This window comes from Cucurbita pepo, chromosome LG05 (assembly GCF_002806865.2).
Source record: "Cucurbita pepo subsp. pepo cultivar mu-cu-16 chromosome LG05, ASM280686v2, whole genome shotgun sequence".
NCBI classification, from domain to species: domain Eukaryota; kingdom Viridiplantae; phylum Streptophyta; class Magnoliopsida; order Cucurbitales; family Cucurbitaceae; genus Cucurbita; species Cucurbita pepo.
Window position 1 is genome coordinate 5,270,806 of NC_036642.1, and position 14,936 is coordinate 5,285,741.

The 14,936-nt window shown below is 40.2% G+C and overlaps 1 long non-coding RNA gene across 1 annotated transcript; it reads right to left on the reverse strand.

The window, feature by feature from the left end:
- Nucleotides 1-9,623: 9,623 nt before the first annotated feature.
- LOC111795833 lies at nt 9,624-10,565 on the reverse strand. The gene is made up of 3 exons (XR_002815259.1): nt 10,354-10,565; nt 10,204-10,274; nt 9,624-9,998 (listed from the first exon to the last, which is right to left on the reverse strand). It is a non-coding gene; the product is annotated as an uncharacterized LOC111795833 (long non-coding RNA).
- Nucleotides 10,566-14,936: the final 4,371 nt, after the last annotated feature.

Below are 14,936 nucleotides of genomic sequence, written 5' to 3' on the forward strand. Positions count from 1 at the left end.
TGTAAAATTGCGATTACAAGAAAGCTCACCTGGCACGATCTTGTCTAAGGCTGAAGGTACTTAAGTTGACAGTTTACGGAACACCTACTACCTGGAGATTGGACCAGTACTTGAGCTTAGTTAGCCCAGTTTTATGAGCATGCGTGAGTGATGTAAGTTTTTGAAAAATCACCTAGACTTAAGTTATATTTAATTAACCAGAATATACCTAAGTAATGAGTATACCCAACCGTTTAAAATACTTAGTGGGAGAAAAAAGGTATATGAGATACATCGTTTTCTTTTTACGCTCTCTAAAAAATTCAAACCGTGAGATTCATGCTCGGCCTCGTGTCGCCCTGGGAGCGTCCTCCATTCGGAAGGTATTTGCATGAGTCAATAACAAGGTGAATAGAGAAAGTATTTATAGTAAGTGGGAGAAGGAAGTATATCAACACGTCCTATGGTCTCCACCACTAGGTTGCACCGTGAGATTCCCATGTTCCGCCTGCATTTTTCCCTAGAGCAACTACCCATTCGGAGAGTCGTAACATGGGAGTTGAAACAACGCAAACTCCAGAAATGGATAGGATTTCTTAGGTCCATTCCCAACTTTGGCTTTTTTATTCGATAGCATTGTTGGGACCGATCTCTGAGGTCTGAAGTGGATGGGTCATATTTACGAAGAATTACTAAGAGTTAGTATATTCTTTACCAAAATAGCGATAACTAAAACACTATAGGAACAAGAGTTATTCTGGGATTAGTGTTTAAGTCAAGAATGTCTTGGTTTAGTGAAGGAGTGATTGACTGCCCCTCGGTAATAGTTGCTCTAACTCACTAAAGTATCGTTGCAAATTAATAATTTTTTGGTACATTATTACATTTGCTAAATCTGATTGGATTGAACAGGATTAAATCAAATCACTAATAGAATTTTCTTTATATCACAGCATGACAAACTCAATAGTACAATTACTCGCTTCTGAGAAATTAAACGGCGACAATTACGCAACTTGGAAATCAAACCTAAACACAATACTTGTAATTGATGATTTAAGGTTTGTTTTAACTGAGGAATGTTCTCCAAACTCCAGCTCAAATGCAAGCCGAACAGTTCGGGATGCATATGATAGATGGACAAAGGCAAATGACAAAGCCCGAGTGTACATTTTAGCCAGCATATCTAATGTTTTGGCTAAGAAACACGATGTTATGGGTACTGCTAAAGAGATTATGGAATCTCTGAGAGGGATGTTTGAACAACCGTCCTTTTCCCTTAGACATGACGCCGTAAAATATGTTTACAACTGCCGTATGAAAGAAGGGACCTCAGTTAGAGAACNTGCAGGTCACACTTACGAAGAATTACTAAGAGTTAGTATATTATTGACCAAAGTAGCGATAACTAAAACATAGTGTTTAAGTCAAGAATGTCTTGGTTTAGTGAAGGAGTGATTGACTGCCCCTCGGTAATAGTTGCTCTAACTCACTAAAGTATCGTTGCAAATTAATAATTTTTGGGTACATTATTACATTTGCTAAACCTGATTGGATTAAATAGAATTAAGTCAAATCACTAATAGAATTTTCTTTATATCACAGCATGACAAACTCAATAGTACAATTACTAGCTTCTGAGAAATTAAACGGCGACAATTACGCAACTTGGAAATCAAACCTAAACACAATACTTGTAATTGATGATTTAAGGTTTGTTTTAACTGAGGAATGTTCTCCAAACTCCAGCTCAAATGCAAGCCGAACAGTTCGGGATGCATATGACAGATGGATAAAGGCAAATGACAAAGCCCGAGTGTACATTTTAGCCAGCATATCTAATGTTTTGGCTAAGAAACACGATGTTATGGGTACTGCTAAAGAGATTATGGAATCTCTGAAAGGGATGTTTGAACAACCGTCCTTTTCCCTTAGACATGACGCCGTAAAATATGTTTACAACTGCCGTATGAAAGAAGGGACCTCAGTTAGAGAACATGTCCTGGACATGATGGTCCATTTCAATGTGGCAGAAGTAAATGGAGCTTTTATTGATGAGAAGAGTCAAGTGAGTTTTATCATGGAGTCTCTTCCGAAGAGCTTCTTCCAGTTCCGCACAAATGCGATGATGAACAAGATAGAATATAACTTGACTGCTCTTCTCAATGAGCTACAGACTTATTAGTCCCTCTTAATGAACAAAGGACAAACAGGAGAAGCAAATGTTGTTGTCTCTAAGAAATCACTACGAGGATCGTCCTCTAAAAATAAGTCAGGTCCTTCAACTTCTAAAAATGTTTTGATAAAGAAGAAGGGTAAGGGGAAAAATAAGATTCCTACTAACCGCAAACACAAGGTTCAAAAAGCATATAAAGGAAAATGTTTCCATTGCAACGAAAACGGGCACTAGAAGAGAAACTACCCAAAATACCTTGTAGAGAAGAAAGCCAAAAAGACACAATAAGGTAAATATGATTTACTAGTGGCCCAAAATACCTCACGACTACCGCCATCGTCTTTTGCGCCGTCGTGTTCTTTTATTTTCAGCTCTTCATTTTGGTCCATCAAGAGAATGCCTTCGTTTGTTGCGTCATCCAAAGCTAGGTTGATCGTTTCTTCCACCTTTTCCTCGGCTCGACAATCTCTTGCAAAATGACCCATTCTGCCACAATTGTAACATTTTTTGGAGTTATAGTTATTCGCACAGTGACTATATTTTTGACATTTATAGCACTGGATGTTGGAATAATATCCTTGACTACGTCCTTGATTACGTCCTCTTCCACGCCAATTTTCTTGGATCTGTTGGGAATAAACTTAAATGAAAAAAAAGAAGAAGAAAGAAGACAGTTTCTATTTTCTAGTTAATTTGGGTTTTAAAATTCAGTCAAAAAAACCAATATTTATTTTAGGAAGTAGTGGTTTCATGGTTAGAAAACATGGGATTCTGATAGTGAATTTTAGCTTTAGAAAACTTATAAATATGTTTTGTTTATCATTGTAATGGCAGAGCAAGTAGAGCAAGAGTTATAGAGTTAAAAAGAAGTACAGAGCAATAGAAAAGGGTTTTGAGAATTATTTGTCTCCTTGTCTCTCCCCTCTCGACATCTCCTTCACAGCTTCGTGAGAGTTATCTAAACGAGTTAGTTTCAGAGCGAGCATTTATTTTCTACAAATTGGTATCAGAGCGGCTTTTAATTTCAACAGGCTCGACTGTCTCTTCTCCTTATAATGTCCTTCATTGTTGCTGTCTTGACCACCTCGACCATTCCCGCAACTTCCACGACCTCTACCTTGAATATTTTGAGAGTAGAGTACCTTTTCATCTTTTATTGATGCTTTGGTTTGAAGTGTTTGATTGAGTGTCTCCTCCTTCTTCTTCTTACGTTGCTCGCGTGCCTCGAGAGAACCGATGAGCTCATCGACTGTGAACGTCGCTAGGTCCTTTGACTCTTCTATCGCACATACAACATTCTTTAAGTTTTCGGTTAACGACCTCAAGATTTTCTCCACAATCCGTGTCTTGGGTAACATTTCTCCATTTCGATTTAGTTGGTTTACCACAGTCTGTACGCACGAATGTAGTCAGATACATTTTCTGACTCCTTCATCTTCATGCTCTCCAACTCGCCACGAAGAGTTTGGAGATGCACTTGCTTGACTCGGTCGTATCCTTTGAACACCTTTTCTAAAGTGTCCCACGCTTCTTTTGAAGTAGTTGCCCTGGCAATCTTCTCAAAGCCCAACTCGTCAACTGCTCGGAACAACATGTGATATGGAAATCAACCCAAGGGAAAGTATAGTAAAAGAAGCATTTGTGCTTTTCTTTAGCCAATGGCTAAGTTTCTTTGCAATTCTATGTAGTTTAGGTTGCATGTAGAATCATTCAAGCTCGACATGATCAATCTTGCTTGTGGAGTGATTCGAATCTCAAACAAGTGTTCTTGCGTTGAGATATTTGATCAACAAGAATCATTCAAGCTAGACATGATCGATCTTGCTTGTGGAGTGATTCGAATCTCAAACAATGTTCTTGCCTTGAGATATTCGATCAACAAGGTAATCCGAATCTTACCCCCCTTGTAGTTGATTTCCTTTATCTTATCAGCATGTATAGTGCCCCTTATTCTTTGATCGCAATTCTTTTAACGCCTTGTTTTGTGCCGCTGGATAACCCGTGGTATCCTTTGGTTCTTCAAAATCTTCTTCGACCACCTCCCATACATTTTGAGAACCAAGAAGAGCTTTCATTTGGATGCTCCAATTCTCGTAGTTTGTCTTCGTTAGTCGCGGTAGCAGCATTTGACCCATCATATTCCCCATTGGCTCTGATACCAATTTGTTAAAATAATACTCACGAATTTGTGAAGTAATCTCACACTCACTAACGATAGAACGCTCCGATACCGCTTTGTGAAAGTACTACTCGGGTACTTGTGAAGGAGATGTCGAGAGGGAAGAGACAAGGAGACAAAGAATACTGAAAAAACATTTTTCTATTACACTGTATTTCTTGTTTTTCTTTTCTCTTTGCTTTGACTTTACAGGAGAGGGATTAGGTATTTATACTTTTTTTTTTTTTAATTACTAATAATAGGGTGAGAGAAACTCTCATAACCCCTACCATCCTTCCCTGAACTCTTGGCCTTTTTCTTTGAATTGTCTTTTCCAAATTAGTTTTCTAACATAACAAATTAACTAGAGTTGACATTAAGTTTATTTAAAACAAAAACTAACCTTCAGCATTTTAGTTTATTCAACCATTTACCTTCCTATTCAATACAAACTTTTTTTGAGCGAAAATCACATGACATTCTATTCGAACTTTAAAGAAAGGAGTCAAAGAATTTTATTTGAATTTCTCTTCAATTTTGAGGAATGTGTGAAAAAAAAAATAATAGTAAGCTTAGAACGGTAGATTTCCATAATTTAGCCCAATTTGATGGAATTTGACTGATTAGGGATTATGCTGATCGTCTTAATAGGTATCGAATCAAACCCTTGGTGAGGAAGAATCAAATTTATGAGTTGAAAGTCTATATTGGCAATAATTGATTCATACATTTTTGAGATTCTTGTACATTGCTGCCTCGCTCTCTTGCATCATTGGGAAAAACATTATGCCCTGAATTAGGCCTCAAAGGTTCTATCCCACATTCTGATTTGATTGTGTTTGATCTTCAGGGCAAGAATGAGTCTTTGATAAACGATCTTTGACAAGATATCCTTCTCTTAGGTGGTGTGATCTTGAAGGCTCAAGAAAGAAATTGGTATAAGTATCAGATTGATATCGAGGATGTGATGACAGTGTCTGCGCTTTCCCAAAAAATTGTTCGTAAAAAAGATTTAGATGATAAGGCCTATCATATCAATATCCCTACTAGAAACCAAGACACTATCTTGACTACTACGATGTAAACTCTTTATATCCTTTTATTATTCAATCCTATGTGATGCCTTGTGGTGTATCTGAATGGCATACTAATTTGGAGGGTGTTTGTTTGGATAGCTTGTTTGGATTTATTGAGGCCTATGTTGTATGTCCTACTCATATAGAACGGTCATTCTTGCCATATAAGGAGAAATTTGGTTCTTGAATCTTTCGGTAAATTCATTGGAGTATGATATAGAGAAGAGCTTAAGTTTACACGTGATTTAGGTTACCATATAATTCCTCTTAGGGGATATTTGTTTGAGAATCAGTCAAGTTCTTTCGAAGGTTTCATCTCCGACCTCTATAAAAGCAGACTAGAAGCTAAGAAAAGAGGTGATGAGCCTATGACATTTGTTTAGAAGCTATTAATGAACTCGCTCTATGGTAGATTTGGTATGAATCCAAAAAATACAGTAACCGAAATCTGCAATCTAAATCAATACGAGAATTTGATGAAGATGGAGAATTTTCAAGCTCAAGCCAGGAATGAGATTCTTTTCACCAAGCCAAGTGTGATTCAATTAAATAAAAGGTTAAGTCCCATTCTTCAACCCCAAACTGCTTGCCTTGCCTTAGATGAAATTCCTCTTTAGTCTCGCTTCTTCTCCAAGCCAACCATCTGATCAAGCAGAAATTGAATAACCAGTACAAAAAATATGTTCTGATCCCAGGAAGGTGAATATGCAGCGTGTCAAGAGTAGGTCAGTCTTCCATTAGGGAATCATGGAGGAAGAGAAGCAAGAGAAGCGAAGACAGACTCAAAATAATAATGATCAGACTCAAATCTCTCTCTTGACCAACCAACTCTTTCATTAAGGAGAGGCGAGATTTGAACCACAGGCTTACCCATTTAGTATATCAAGCCTCTGTCTCGGTAGTTTTTGGTATTTCAGCCTTCCATTTCCGATTGCTCTGTGACTGAAGGAACTTGACTAGAATCAAGGAGGGTCGGCCTGTGATCGTAGCCCGATAGCTATTCCTATGCCTTTCTAACTCTCTAATAGCTCAATTACGAATAAACATCCTATGTTTAATGCTTGATTGATCTCTTATTACACTATAGAGTAGATGAAGAATAAAGTGACGGTGATGAAAATGAAATTACGGAGAATGAGATAAAGAAAGATCATGTTTTGAACAAGTTCTTACAGAATGACCCTTTGATTCTACACACGGAGCACGCTGTTCTCCTCAATTCCCCTTTGAGGAACAAGGACGATAGCCCCGGGCATAAAGGTGTAGAAAAGAAATCAGCCAAACTGTGAGAACTAAAAGAGTGTGAGATAACTAAGTTCTTTGAAAGCATTCAGCTCTCAAATCATTATGTAGGAGCATGGTGACAAGACGGCTCAGATTATTATAGGGATTACTTTTGAATTCGAGAGAGCCATTGGGCTTGGGATAAACGCGATCCTATTTATTTGCTTTTGGAAAAGAATACCTGTAATGAGTGCTAGGGGGTGGTGATCCCTTACACTCAGCTATACTATACTCGACGTGGCTCCATACGGTAGAAAAAAGAGAGTCTAGGGACAAAGGAAACCTCCTTTGGACAAACTCGAGTAAGAACAAAAAGAGATTTATCAAGGGATGGGGAAGAGAGGAAAAGAGGAAGGAAGGGAATAGAGGTTCAGGGGAAGGAAGGGAATAGAGAAAGATACCCGGAAGTTTAGAATCTTTGTTATATATTAATGTTCAAGTTTAGAATCTTTATTGTAAGGTAAGGTATTATACTGTTATATATTAAGGTAATGTTATACTTTCTGTTAATCCTTCTTAGGTTCAGGGGAAGGAAGGGAATAGAGAAAGATACTCGATTAGGTTTAAAGATTAGAGAGTCGTGCTCCACGCCTTTATGTATAAACCATTCCAACCGGAGTCTCCCTATACCAAACCGACTCGCCTTCAACTCAATCAATGAAAAGATATTTGAGTTAGGTTTAAAGATTGATATCTGATTTCAACTCAATCAATGAAAAGATATTTGAGTTTACACAATCGAATGAAAAGATATGAGTTTACACAATTCCCTCCTTTACCCCTAAAGGGAGTGTTTGTGCTTCCCGAGGAAAAGCTGTACTTATTATAATGTCTCTGAAAAAGCTGTACCTATTATAATGGCTCTTAAAAGCTAGTTGTACCTATTCTATACATACTACGGGTGGTGAACAAAGAGGCAGGAAGCCCTCGTAGCTCGATTGCTAAACAGTAGGTTTTTCGGGGGAAGTGGGCCTAGGAGGTTTCCAACGAAAAATCAATGTGGAAATTCATATGATGCAATAGTGCGATGCTTTTCCCTCTAAGCTAGAACGACGACTGGCAGATTTCTTTCCGTCTAGGATGATTTAGTTAGGGCAAATGGTGAATCAGAGGTATATTTGTCAGAAATAAACTTAAATGAGAAAAAAAAAAGGAAGAAGTAGTTATTAATTTTGGGTTTTTAGTCAAAAGCACGCATGTTAGGAAAGCAGTGGTTTATGGGTGAGAAAACTTGGGATAGTTATGGCCAATTTTAGCCTTAGGAAAACTTATAAATAGGTTTTACTTCTCACTGTAATAGCAGAGCAAAAAGAGCAAAAGAGCAAGAGTTAAAGTACAGTGTAATAGAAAAAGGCTTTTAAGTATTCTTTGTCTCCTTGTCTCTCCCCTCTCGACACCTCCTTCACAGCCTCGTGAGAGTTATCTAAACGAGTTGATTTCGAGCGAGCGTCTATTTTCTATAAGTTGGTATTGAAGTGTATTCTAATTTCAACAAATTAGTATTAGAGTGAGCTTTTAATTCAACAAATTGGTATCAGAGCCGATGACGAACATGATGGGACAAATGTCACTACCACGATTGATGAAAACGAACTACGAGAATTGAAGCATCCAAATGAAAGCTCTTCAAGGTTCACAAGACGCATGGTAGGTGGTCGAAGAAGGTTTCGATGAACCGAATGATACCACGGGTTATACGACGGCACAAAATAGGGTGCTAAAGGAATTACGATCAAAGGATAAGGTAGCATTATACATGTTGTTCTGGGTTATTGACAAGTCGGGCTTTGAGAAGATTGCAAGGACAACTACTTCAAAAGAAGCGTGGGACACTCTAGAAAAGATGTTCAAAGGAACCGACCAAGTCAAGCAGGTGCGTCTCCAGACCCTGTGTGGCGAGTTGGAGAGCATGAAGATGAAGGAGTTAGAAAATGTATCTAACTACATTACACGTGTACAGATCGTGGCGAATCAGCTAAATAGAAATGAAGAAATGTTACCAAGACATGGGTTGTGGAGAAAATCTTGAGGTCGTTAACAGACAACTTCGAGAATGTCGTATGTGCCATAGAAGAGTCAAAAGACCTAGCGAAATTCACAGTCGATGAGCTTGCCGGTTCTCTCGAGGCACACGAGCAACGTAAGAAAAATAAGGAGGAGCCACTCGATCAAGCGCTTCAGACGAAGGCATCAATAAAGGATGGAAAAGTACTCTATTCACAAAATGTTCAAGGTAGAGGTCGTGGAAGCCGTGGGAATGGTCGAGGTGGTCAAGGTAAAAGTTACAAAGAAATCTATAATGAGAAGAGATTATCGAGCCAAGTAAATTGGCGTGGAAGAGGACACAGTCGAGGAAGAGGTGGCCGATCAAACATTCAGTGCTATAAATGTAAAAAATATGGTCATTACGCGAATGATTGTAACTTCGAAAAATGTTACAATTGTGGCAGAATGGGACACGTTGAAAAAGCATGTCGAGCCGAAAAAAGGGTGGAAGGAACAACCAACCTAGCCGTGGAAGACGTAACAGATGAAGGTCTTCTCTTGATGGCTCAAGGTGAAGAGAACATCAATAATGACACTCTGTGGTACCTCGACTCAGGGGCAAACAACCATATGTGCGATCACGAGCACCTATTCAAAGAAATGCAGAAGATTGAAGATGGTCATGTTGTTGGGTTTTATGTCCTAAAACTCATAGTTTGTAAACAAAGACATATTCTATTTTCAATAAAGTTATTATTGATGTTTATTCAGTAAAGGTTGTTATTGAATAAAGTGAACTTTACGATCATTAATCTAAATCCAATAAACTAAGAACACTCTTGCTATAGTATGATTACTTGAACTATATGTAGAGACATAAGAGTGGATCAAGTTCAAGTATATAGTCAAAATNTAGGTCCTATTTCATACAAAAAATGGAGTTAGGATATGAATCAGGGGGAAACTAGGGAAAACAGAAGTCGATCAGGCCTAAAATCAGCTTACACGCGCCTCCACGCGCCAGTCACATGCCGGGGAGCAGCCACTCGCAGATCCCACGCGTGAATGTCACGCGCCCAGAGATTTCTGCAGTCGCGGGTCGCGGGTTCGGGTCGAAAGCAGTGATTCGGGTGGACCGCGGGTCGTCGGCTTGGTTCAGTTCGCCGTGCGGGTATCGGGCCAGCCGAGGAGCACGGGTCGGGTCGCGAAGTCAGGGACGCGTGTCGTAGGAGAGCTAGAGCCGCGTTTTCCCAGGCGACGCTCGACGCGTGTCCGGAGGCGATTGGCGCACGCGGCCCTCTAGCTGGTTGCCACGTGGTACGCCGGCGGCTTCTCCCTCCTCCTAGCAGAGAATCAAAGTTTTCCGGTTAGTTTTCCGAGGTACTCTCCATTTTCTATATTTCGATTCTCAATCCAAACAGAAATGGTTTCTTCAACAACGTTTTAGATCATCTATCTACCTACGTGCTAGTATTTCTTTCTTGATTTATGTTTAGTCATAAGGTGAGTTATGAGCGCCGGAAAGAGTCCGGTAACATCCTTACCGTTCTTGGGTAGTCTCTCAGGTCTCGTCGTTTCGTCCGTTTTCCTCACCAAGATCAGTGGCGAATCTTCCCTGGATGAAGGTAGTAGACTTAATCATTCTACTCCTAAACAAAGATCTCAGATCTGGAAGGTATAGTTCGAAATCTTACCTTGGGGGTTTTCTTTCTGATCTTGAGGAAAGAGGAGGAAATCTCCACACGAGTTCTTACTTCACTCCAAGAAGGGCTCCAGAGTACAGGTCTTAGTAGGGAATGGATTCCGTCGGCGACTCTCCGACGAAAACTCCGACAAATCCGTTTTCTCTCTCTCAAACCTTCTCTCAGTCCTTCTCTCTCACTCTTCTTCTTTTGCAGGAACTCTGAGGAGGACGCTCAAGACCCCTATAATGGGCTGAGGGGTAAAATGTCCATTTTGTCCCTCGGCCGTTTTTTTTTTTTTTTTTTTTTTTTTTTTTTTTTTTTTTTTTTTTTTTTTTTNCAAGTTTAGTCACTCACCGGATTCCACAATCCCGTTCTAAGGCCGAAGGATAGTGGAGAAGACACTAGTGGTGGTTCAAAACCGGTTCGTGAGGAAAAAGAAATTTGAACTACAAAAGGTTAGTATTCAAACTTATTAAGTTTTAATACTTATGAACATGCAAGTTATTTACTAAAATTGATGTTCTAAAAGTGCCTAAGATCCAAATTGCTTCCGCATGTGTTTATTAACACCATCACATGTGTCATTTGGAGACGCGTCGAAGGTGGAGATAAAAGGTCGAGGTACGATACACTTCTTGCAAAAGGATGGTGTGATGGGGTCAATCCAAGATGTCTATTATGTATCAGATCTCAAGACCAACATATGGAGTATAGGGCAACTCACAGAGAAAGGTTACTCGATATTCCTAAAGGATCACTTGCTACACCTAAAGGATAAGAAAGAGCGTTTGGTTGCTCGAGTCGAGATAGGAAGAAATCGAATGTACAAATTGAACTTAAGAAACATACAAGAAAAGTGTTTGAGAGTCGACGTAGAAGAAAAGGCATCACTCTGGCATCTCTGTTTTGGTCACCTACATCATGGCGGCCTACAGGAGTTAGCGAAGAAGAATATGGTACATGGGCTACCAAACATGGACTTTAAAGGAAAATTTTGTGAAGAATGCGTGCTCAGCAAGCATGCGAGAACCTCAATTCAAAAGAAGGCTGAATTTTGGGCTAAACAACCTCTTGAGTTGATCCATACAGATATATGTGGACCAATTAACGCCGAGTCCTTCAGCAGAAAGAGTTATATTATTTCCTTTATCGATGATTACTCACGAAAAACTTGGGCTTACTTTCTGAAAGGAAAATCTGAGGCATTCGAGGTTTTTAAAAAGTTCAAAGTAATGGTGGAGAAGGAAACTGGTAGACACATAAAAGCTGTACGATCCGATAGAGGTGGCGAGTATACTTCGACGGCTTTCATGGAGTATTATGAGGAGTAAGGCATAAGGTAATTTCTAACTGCACCGTACACCCCTCAACAAAATGGTGTAGCCGAGAGAAAGAACTGGACCATTCTCGTCATGGTTCGCTCAATGCTTAAGAGCAAAAGGATGCCGAAGGAATTTTGGGCAGAAGTCGTGCAATACGCCATCTACGTACAGAATCGATGTCCACATGCAAAGTTAGATGATCAAACACTACAAGAGGCTTGGAGCAGACAAAAGCCTACAATTTCTCATCTCAAGGTGTTCGGTAGTGTGGCTTATGCTCACATACCGGACCAACAAAGAACGAAGCTCGAAGACAAAAGAAAAAGGTATATCTTTATTGGATATGATGAGAAGACAAAAGGATACAAACTACTTGAGCCGATTAGTAAGATGGTGATAGTGAGTCGCGATGTGTGAGTAAATGAAACAAGCGAATGGGACTGGAGCAATTCGACGGAAGTCAATATCGAAGTTGGAGAATCATCAGTCGCTCCACCAACAAGTGCACCAACAGACTCAGAAATTTTCGATGATGAAGATGAACCACAACAACCCAAAATGCGAAGTTTGCGAGATTTGTATGACTCAACAGATGAGGTACACCTTGTATGTCTTCTGGCAGATGCTGAAAATATCAGCTTTGAAGAGGCGGTGAGAGACATGAAGTGGCAAACTACCATGGATGAGGAGATTAAAGCGATCCATCGCAACAACACATGGGAAGTGACAGAATTACCGGAAGGAAGTCAGCCCGGTGTGAAGTGGGTATTCAAGAAAAAGATAAATGCTCAAGGCGAGATTGAGCGATAAAAAGTGCGACTTGTTGCGAAGGGATACAAACAAAAGGCGGGAATCGACTATGACGAAGTGTTTGCTCCCGTCGCTAGAATGGAGACAATCCAATTGATCATTTCTAAATCAGCCCAATTCAATTGGCCAATTTTTCAAATGGATGTCAAATGAACATTCTTGAATGGTGTGCTTGAAGAAGAAGTATATCTCGAACAACCTCCCGGGAACGTGAAAATTGGAGAAGAGAAGAAGGTGCTTTACGGGTTGAAACAAGCACCGCGAGCATGGAATACTCGTATCGACACATACTTCAAGGAGAACGGGTACAAGCAATGTCCCCACGAACATTCACTTTATACAAAGAAAGTGGAGATAATGTGATACTTGTCGCTCTTTTTGTCGATGACCTCATCTTCTCAGGCAACAATAATGAAATGATAGAAGAGTTCAAAAGCACAACGACGCGAGAATTTGAGATGACAGACTTGGTCTTGTTGAAAATTTTCCTCGGTTTGGAGGTTAAACAAGGAAAAACAGGTATTTTTATATCACAGGAGAAATATGCAAAGAAAATTTTAAAGAAGTACAAGATGGAAAATTTCAACCCGGTATCAACACCAATGGAACTAGGTGCAAAGCTCTCGAAGTACGATGAAGAAGAACGAGTAGATGCAAATAGGCACGGAAGCCTGGTGGGAAGCCTTCGTTATCTTACATGCACAAGGCCAGATCTTTCATTAAGTGTCGGCATAATAGGCCGGTTCATGGAGGAGCCAATTTATTCACATTGGAAGGCATTGAAGCTGTTAGGTTATGGAGCCTGATACTTATTTATAGCTTGGTCAACGGTTATATCCGGTAAAGCTATATTTGGTAAAGCTATATATAGCAAAACTATATATGGTAAAGCTATATCCGGTAAAGCTATATATGGTAAATAGCTATATATAGTAGATGGCTAAATCTGGTAAAGCTATATATAGTAAACTAAACCATATATATATCTTGTCCGGTAGAGCTTTGAAAATGTACTTTTCTATTATCTGTACTCTCTCTTGTTGTACATACCTGAAGTCATCAATAAAAACAAAATTCTTTTAGCCAGAGTTCTCCTTGCAATTTTCTCTATCCTTTTCTTTGTGTTCATCTAGATCGAGCGTGTGCGTTGTTGTGTGATCCTAACAATTGGTATCAGAGCTAACAACTGGTATCGATCCTAACAAATGGTATCAGAGCCAGGCGGAAGTTAGAGCCAGGCGAAACTCACCACGATCTGTGAAGATGGAAAGTTCAAAGATTGGAATTGAGAAGTTCGATGGATCCGATTTCGGTTTCTGAAAATGCAGATTGATGATTATCTGTACCAGAAAGATCTTCACAAACCTCTGTTGGGGGTGAAGCCGGATACCATGACCACGGAACAGTGGAAGCTCAAGGATCGACAAGCCTTGGGGCTGATCCGGTTAACGCTATCCAGAAACGTGACGTTCAACATTATCAAGGAGAAGACAACGTCAGGTCTGCTGAAGACGCTGTCGAATATGTATGAAAAACCGTCGGTTATGAACAAGGTGTATTTGATGCGGAGATTGTTATGAGTCCTTGTGAGAACTGCGTTACGAGCAAACAGAAACGAATTAGCTTCACAAAAACTGTTAGAGAATTGAAGAAAAGTACCGAAAGCGTCGCTGAAACTCCAGAGGGGGTTGCGTCGGCCGGAAGCGTCATTGAAACTTCAGAGGAAGTTGTGTCGATCGGAAGCGTCGCTAAAACTCCAGAGGGGGTTGTGTCAGCCGGAAGCGTCGCTGAAACTCCAGAGGGGGTTGTGTCGACTGGAAGCGTCGCTAAAACTCCAGAGGGGGTTGGGTCGGCCAGAAGCGTCGCTGAAACTCCAAAGGGGGTTGCGTCGGCCGGAAGCATCGCTGAAACTCCAGAGGGAGTTGCGTCGGCTGGAAGCGTCGCTGAAACTCTAGAGGAGGTTGCATGGGCTGGAAGACTCTTGCTGAAACACCTGAGGTGAAGCAAGTGAGAGTTGAGGTTGAGTTGCTCAAAGATTCACAGAGTGATGTTGTAGCGGATACTCAAGAAACTCCTGAGACCCTTGCTGAAACACCAGAGGTGAAGCAAGTGGGAGTTGATGTTGAGTTGCTCAAAGATTCACAGAGTGATGTTGTAGTGGATACTCAAGAAACTCCTGAGATTCTTGCTGAAAAACCAGAGGTGAAGCAAGTGGGAGTTGAGGTTGAGTTGCTAAAAGATTCACATAGTGATGTTGTAGCAGATACTCAAGAAACTCGTGAGACTCATGCTGTTGGCGAGGAACCCGGTCTATCATTCAAAACACAGAAGGCGATGCCATTTCACTCGGAGGTTAGTTGAAGATGGTGTTGTGTTTTGAGAAGATAGAGGGTGTAAAGAATCCAGCAAACATGTTGACAAAATGTGTTGATGTTGGAATATTGAGGTTGTGCAAAACCT